The sequence below is a fragment of the Heterocephalus glaber genome, unplaced genomic scaffold, assembly GCF_053883595.1.
Source record: "Heterocephalus glaber isolate CG9 unplaced genomic scaffold, H.glaber_assembly_v1.0 deba00001610, whole genome shotgun sequence".
NCBI lineage: Eukaryota > Metazoa > Chordata > Mammalia > Rodentia > Bathyergidae > Heterocephalus > Heterocephalus glaber.
Window position 1 is genome coordinate 33,230,701 of NW_028258381.1, and position 8,016 is coordinate 33,238,716.

Sequence of the window (8,016 nt, forward strand, 5' to 3'; positions counted from 1 at the left end):
GAAGGTCTGGCGATTAGCAGCCTCTTGGTAGGTCTTCAGAGAAAGAAAACAAGTCCCATCTCCCCCGCACCCCTCCCCAGCTCCTGAAATGGGTGTGTGTGTGGGTGCTGAAATGTCAGAATCACAGCTGGGACCTTTTATGTGAACAGAGCTGTGACATCTGGGGGTTCTGGTTTAGGACTGTCCAGGTCCTCGTGCCTTGGTCCTTTTTCACCAGGTGCTGCGCAAAGGTGGGGAAGATCCATGCTCTGATGTCTCTGTTTCAGTGTGAAGTGTCCACATGGACATGTGAGGGGAAATTCGTAAAAGTACAGATTGGTGCTGGAAGGGTTTTGCCCCGGTCTAGAGCATCTCCATTCCCTTTCCAGAGGGGAGAGATGGGGCAGGCTTGGGGGAGCTGGGCATCGCCCCTCCAGTGATTCCCCCAGGAGTCCCAGCTCAGGTCCTGGTCCAGATCCTGACCTGGTCGAGGTCCTGCAGCTGGGTCCCCAGCAGAGCTAAGGCTGACTGCCAGCAGGCTTTCAGAGCAGACTTCGGGGAATTGAAGGAGGAGGACTTAACCTAGATGCCTCAGAACCCTTGGCTGGCTTTGGACAACCCAGACCCAATCTAAACCCTTGGGTTATTCAAGCCACAGGCAAACTCTCTCCTGGCACATATAAAATCTTCTCAAGGTGACATTTCCTTCCTTTGAGTGTGAGGCACACATGGTTTCTTTCCTGTCACAAATGCTTTAAGTTTGTTCAGCAATGAGGATTTTCCTCAAGTGGAGCTTTTGGTTTTCTTGTTGTGCTTGTTTGTTTGTTTGGGAGATGTCATGACTAGACACTGATATGTGCAGTGTGTGGTAGATCATATTGGGTGGAGTTGGTTTTCGTTAGCTTGCTGTACAATTACAATCAGTCTTTGGCGATCGCCATGGTGCTTCTGCACAGAGCAAAAGCCATGTCTTTCCTTAGTTATCTTAGTGACCCCATGGAGTCGGAATGGCCTCAGGAGATGGACATTTCCAGGAAAACTGAGGGAGCTCAGGGAAAGGTGAACTGGCAGGAATCAGTTGCCACCTCCTTCCCACTGCCCAGGCGGCTCAGCCCAGCTGTGGAACTCTGGTGTGCAGGAAATCCCTAGTGTGCATCCCATTAAAGTGACTCACACAGCAGGGATCAAACCTGGGCACAAGAGGTGAGCTGCTTTGGTGTCCCTAAGCTCTGCATCTTGTTGGCAGTAAAACACACACTGCAGCGTTATTATCAGGCCACATTGCCCCCGTTAGATTTGATGCCTTTGCAGATCAATACTGTGGTGTAAAATGGGGAGCCAGTGGCTGGCACAGAGGTGCTGTGAAAGGGGGATTCAAAGCCCTCCCTGAGCATCCAGTTTCCAAGGTCCCTTAAAAGCCCAAGTTATCAGATAAAACCACCCTGAGCACAAGGCAGTCTCATTACCACAGGGACAGGCAGCATGGCTGCTTTGGGTCCTAGAAGGAACAGTGGAGGAGGCTTTGAATTCTGACTTCAACATGCATGGACCTGTCACTTGTCAGTTTTGTAAGCATTTCAAACTTGGATCTCATCATTTCCATTAAGATATGGCCAATAATTCTTTCCTCCGTAGAAGGTAGCTCTGTGGGTTAATACAGTAACGTGCAATGTGCCCAAATACCCAACACCTGAGTAACACCAGTGTTCTTTATTGCACTTAAATTTTGAACTGCAAATTCTTGATCACAGGGACATGTCTTTTGCATGTTTAAGTACAGGTGGGGCGATCATTTTGGAGCTTAGAGGCTGGGGGCCGCATGGTGGTACTGAGCCTATTACTTACATCCTGCTGAACTGGAGCTAGGACTGTAAATTTTGGTTAAGTCTGAGCTCTGAGCTCGGTTATATGCCTCCGTATACAAACCACTTTCAAATTCACATTCAGAGCCTGCAGAATTCAGAAGTTTGCTTTGCCCCAGAACTCTCCAGGAGGGAATCCGTTCCGCTTGGGCACTGTCCCTGTTTGAGGACTGTGGTCGCAGAGGCCGAGCTGGGGGCTACAGGGTCCAGCCTGGGTCATCCTCTGCCGCCGCCTGGGCCGCCGCTGCCTGCAGGCCAGGGCGAAGCCGGGCTTGGCCGCTGGGAACAGCGCAGAGCGGAGAGGATTCCCAGCACCAGGGCAGCGCCTCCGAACCTGGCCTGAGATCCTGGCCGCGGCTTCCTCCTGGCTCGTTCCTGGGAGACACTTTAAAAGCAGGGCCTTGGTGCCTTTGGATTAGCCGGTTCCGCTTTGGAAACACGAAGGACGCCCCAGACCCAGCGGAGCGAGGCCACTGTCCGCGGCCGGCGGCGGGACGAGGAGAGGCGAGCGACAGGGTGGGGCCCAGCGGGAAGGTCCGGGTGCTGTGAGCGCGTGAGCGGCGGGGAGCCCACGCCCGCGCACCGCTGTGACACCAGGGAAAGCGGTGTCCGTGGGTCCCTGGAAGTTCGAAGGCATCTCCAGGGTCTGAGTCTGCGGGAGGGAAAATGTTGGAGCCTGAGATGCTGCGACGTCCACTGCAGACCTGACGTAGGGGAGTCGCCAGGGCCAGCGCTGGAGCCACGTGAGATTCAAGGTCGTCCTGCGCAATGTGCCCTAGGCACGCCCCTTGCTGCTGCTTTCCTCTCCTCTCTGGGCCACTCCTGTCCAGTTAGTCCCCAGGGAGGAGTCAGCCAAGGAAAGGAGGCCCAGGTGCCCCTCCCACCCTCCACCTCCCTCTCCAGGCGGAACCCAGAGCGGCTGTCCGTGTGCACCTGGCACAGAGCATCCCAACACCTGGGAAGAAAAGTCTCTTCTGAGCCCAACGGAGACCTGCTGTCCACAACTCCTGCACCCTCCTCCCCATCAACCAGGTCCCTTCTCCTCTCAGCCTCCCCAGTCTCCTCCTCTTCCTCCTCCTCCTCCTCCACTCTTCTTCCTCCTCTTCTCTCTTCCTCTGTTCTCCTCTCTCCTCATCTCCTCCTCCTCCTCCTCCTCCTCCTCCTCCTCCTCCTCCTCCTCCTCCTCCTCCTTCTCCTCTTTCTCCTCCTCCCCTTACCACCTTCTCATTTTGCCACCACTGCCTTCTTGTACCCAACCACCCGGCAGTTGCTGGCTGCTGTATTTGTTTTGTTTTGTTTTTGGTACTCGGGATTGAACCCGAGACCTTGCGCTTGCGAGGCAGGTGGCATCACCACTGAGCTAAGTCCCTGGCCCTGGCTGCTGTATTTAAAATGTAGGGATTTTATACATCATGGCTTTTTTATGTGAACTTTCATTTTTAAAATTATTGAAATTTTTTTATTACTGAGGGTTGCATTTTTGTTGTTGTTGTTTGTTTTGTTTTGTTTTGTATCAGGGATCAAACTCAGAACCTTGTGCTTGCGAGTTAGTGACACCACTGAACTAAATCCCCAGCCCTTCTGAGGTGTTTTTTTTTAACACCAATCTAAATTTTGGAGTCTCACCCTGGTACCAGAGGGTGTCAGGGAGGTTAAGAATCTGATCAAATTTCTTTTGATCATAAAGCTAGGGACTCCAATGCAAACCTGCAGCTTCTAAAGCATAACTCCTGCAACAAGAGAGAGAAGAGGACACACAGCCCATGGTTCCTGCTTGGAAATGAAGGTCTCATGGATAGGGGTATGGTATGGCTGGTGCCTTCCCCTCCAAAGCAGGCCAGTTTTGTGTGTGTCACCCAGTTAGATTTATGGCTGTGGGCATTTGGGAAGACGATCACCTCCTTCCTGCACCTGTGCCTGGTCCCTTCTCACTCTCCCTGGAGCATCTTCATAAGTCTTCCCAAGACAGCTGTTTGCTGACAGCCCATCCACATCTATGACAGAAGTTTGGGAGACCGAGGTGGGGAAGACCTTGCAGGAAGTAGCCTTGTAATGTTTCTGTGCCAACTCCCAAAGCAAGTCACCTCAGGAATCCAGGAATGAAGCTCATTTTATTCCCAACAACGTGGCAACATTCACCTTTTAAGGGCTTGGATGCCCGTTCCCAAATGTCAACAGGTTCCAGACAACTTGAAGTGTGTTAGGTAAGAGAACAAGACCTGTGCATCTAATAAAAGATATGGAAAGCAGAGTACAGTACTTGTTCATTCACCAACATTAACTGTCACTTACTCTGGGCTGGGCTCTGCTGGGCTCAGTCATCAGAGCCCTAAACTTCCTGCTTCCTGCAGCTCACATACTGGTAAGAGTCAGGATGGCCCCTTGGAAACAGATATGGGATGGAGTGGTTTCATAAAGTTTTGAGGAAAATTGCAGTGGACTTAGAGAGGAGTTCAACCTATTCAAGGGCATTCGTTCATTCTGGGCCAGGCACTGGTTTGTGGATGTGGGATGGAGTGGGACATTTTTGGTAGGATCCCTGCCCACCCAGGATTCAAAGCCTAACTTGGAGATGCATTATCTTTTCTTCATTTCTTTTTTAAAAATTTTTGGCTTTTTTATCTTGTATTAGTACATCCTGCAGTACATAATGATTACATTCATCATGGGGAGTTGTTACATGAACATAACACACCTTCATTCTTTTTCATTCCTTTCCCTTCCCCTCTCTCACCAGCAGGGTGGGAGCCTGAGACTGGAGGTTCTCAAGTTTGAGCCCAGCCTGAGAAGCTCAGCAACTTGGCAAGATCCTGTCAAAATCAAACAAATTAACAAAATAAAATAAAGTGGGCTAGTAGTGTAGTTTGGTGTGAATGCCCTGGGTGCAATCCCCAGTCCCCTCAAAACAAACAAAAAAGCATCAATATGGAAAACATACATTTCACTACCCTCAATATTTTACTAAAAGAACCCTTAGGGTATGGGGTGTAAGAGCTTAATATTAAATGCACATAAGGCAGACAAACAACTTGCTGGAGGAGACCCTCTGCAGAAGGTGCTGGAGTCTGACATCAAGCTGTGAAATGAGGTTACTGATGGGAAGACCACACCAAGGAGTAAAGGAAGTCAGGCCCCTGGAAGTGCAGAGCATCTCCCACGTCTCACTCGGGCCACCCCCACAACCTGGAGGAAGCCTCCAATTTAGAGATGACAAAAATGAGACCTGGAGGAGGTACAGGCAAGAGCCATAGTTTGCACTTATAGGGAACGAGACAGTGCCACTCTCTGGCATCTCGGAAATCTGTGTGTGGCAGACGGAAGGGGGCACCTCTAGGCAGATGCTGGCACAGGACTTTCCTCCATTGCCTTGCACTTTGAGGGAGTATATGTACATATCAAGTCCAGGATGCGAACGCAGCACAGACAGCATCTATTGCATTCCCATAGGCTGTAGAATGTGATTGCATTACAGGAGTTCATAGAAGGAGGCTGGGGAGGCCAGAAATGGGGCCCTTTGGGAAATGATGGACCACTAGGATTTGTAGGTGTGAAGAGACAGGAGGAGAAACTGCAGGGGGGAAGAATGAGGTCAGCAGGACAAGGCTAAGTGGTCAGAATGGGGGCACAGCAGGAGGGAGAGTCCTTCACACAGGTTTCCCACCGGAGGGACGGGACGGGAGTGCTGAGCTGGGCAGGTTTTCAGACAACGCAGGAGGGGAAAATGCTGGACAGAGCGGACACCGCAAATGGGGAGCCGGATGGTACTTGGTGGTCTAGGTTTGAAGGCCTGGGGGTCACAGGAGAGACAGAGGGGAGGGATTTCCACAGGAGGGTCAGCAGGTGGGGATGAGCATCCTCCTGTGGAGAGTGGGATGAGGCAGGAAGAGAGAAGGACGCTGGAGAGGGAGAGGTTGGGCCAATTCCCAGGGTTTGTATCTAGGACAGAAGAGAGACTTTACCGTGTACAGAACCATGAAAGTCAGGACGGAGAGCCAGCGGGGCGGCGGTGAGCTTGGTCTGAGAGTTGGGGAACTTGTGTTTCTCAGAATATCTGTGTGCAAATGAATGCAGGCCAGAAGAGGAACAGAGCAAGGCCATGTAAGCAGGAGCAGGAATAACAATTGTTGGAGTTTTGAGTCTATAGCCTTTCTCTTCCGCCTTGCAGCTGTCTACAAGGTGGTAGGTGTATAAATCAGTTTTCCCTCAATATGACAAATACTCAACTTATAAGGAGGAAGAGCGTATTTTGGCTCAGGTTTCAGTCCATGGTCACCAGGCCTGGTTGCTTTGGGCCTGGGGCAGCACAATCCTCACAGCAGTAGAAGGTGAGGGCAGAGGCGCCTTCATCTCATAGCAGCTGGTAGGAAACTAAGACAGGAAGGTGCTGAAGTACAGAGAGCCCCTTTGTGACCACGCCCCCATGACCTCACTTCCTCTAAGTAGGCCCTGCCCAACCTCAGGCTGGGAACCACACCTCCAACACCTGGCCCCTTGGAGTCGCTCCAGAGCCAAACAGTGGCGGTGGGCACCATGAAAGCAATGCCTCAGAGAGAAGCATCAGCATTTATGTGAAGCAGGCACAGAACCCTTATACCAGCTGCTCCTACAAGCTGAGAGAAGCCTTGTTCTGTCCTTGGGCACTGTGGCCTCTACCTTTTCCCGATGCCAGGGGAAGCAGCATTGCAGTCTTGTCTAGCAGCAGAAATTTGTACTTAACATGTGTGGCATAGATGTAGGTAAAGGGTAAACTGAGGCTCGACAATTGAGCTAAGTTGTTCATTGTACCTCATCCCTGCCAGGGCAGTAGAGCCCATAAAATTTCTCTACTCCAGTATGTGTACTGCTTGCCACTCTTAGCACAGATTTAAAAATTGATTTGTTTTTTGTTTTTTTTCCTGTCCTGCAGATTGAACCCGGGGCCTCAAACTGAGTTATATTTCCAACCTTTTTTTTTTCATTTTGAGTCAGGGTCTCTAAGTCGCTAAGTTACCCAGAGTGAGCTCAAAATTGTGATCCTCCTGCCTCAGCCTCCAACATAGCTGGGATTATAGGCATGTGTCACTGTGCTCAGCTAAAAATGATTTTGACAGCCTCTGTCCAAAATACCATCCCTTCTGCAGCAGACTGAAAGACAGTATTAGGAGTGTTTGTCACACCCATACCCCCCTCCCTCTCCCCAGGGGGTGAATTCCTGACTAGGTCCTTGAACTGCTACCTGGCACATACACCTCATATGCAAAGGTGCTTCCTGTACAGTAAACTGCAGCGCAGGGAGGCAGCCCAGAGGAGATGTAAGGCCCCCAGGGAGAGGGATGCAGGAGGAAAGACAGCACCAGGACGGACAAGAGAGCATTCAAGACAGTACAGGTGCCCAGGAGCAGCAAAACACTTCAAGGGAGGGGGTCCTGGATTGGAGTCCAGGGAGGCGTTAGTGACCTTGGAGAGCCCCATTTGGGAGTAGTTGGGGCCGAAGCTGGATCTCAGGAGCGGCCGTGGGGCTGGTGGCCGGCGGGCACAGGGGAGCCAAGGGTATGGACAGCATCTGTGGGAAGTTCCGTCCCTCTCACAGGCCGCTTTCCTGCTGATGCCCAGGGCTCCCGACCAGTGCTGTCCTCAGAGCCCCAGCTCCAGGTTACCGTGAGCAGAGTCTCCCAGCCTCTGAGGAGCACAGCCTCTGGGCCAGGTCCACGGCGGCCCCCATCTTACTGAGCCTCGGGCAGTGCCAAGGACCTGCTTCCTAGTGTACGACTTCCGCTCCTTTGGTCTCACCTCTGTGTCCTGTATTTCTCCTTTCTCCTCGCACACATGTGTCCTGAGGACCCGCAGGAGGCCTGCACAACACAGCCGGTGCCACACAGGCCTGGTCGCCCAGAGCCCAGGGGCAAGTGGGGCATGAAGGGAAATCATCTCAGCAAGATATTATGGACTAGAGGTGTGGGGAGGTGTTGTGTGTTGCGGGAATGTTGTCTGGGAGGGAGGGCTCCCTAGAGAGGGTTTTGAAGGGTGGTAAGGAGTTGGCAGCCCAGTTAACTTGCTCACAGAGCCAGCTAGACTCCATGAAGCAAGAGCTACTTTATCAGGTGGCTTCGTCCACCTGGCAAGGAGTGAGAGGGCAGGTGACCGAGGACCAGAGGAAGCCCAGCTCGATTCCTGCCTCTCATGCTCCATGCTATGG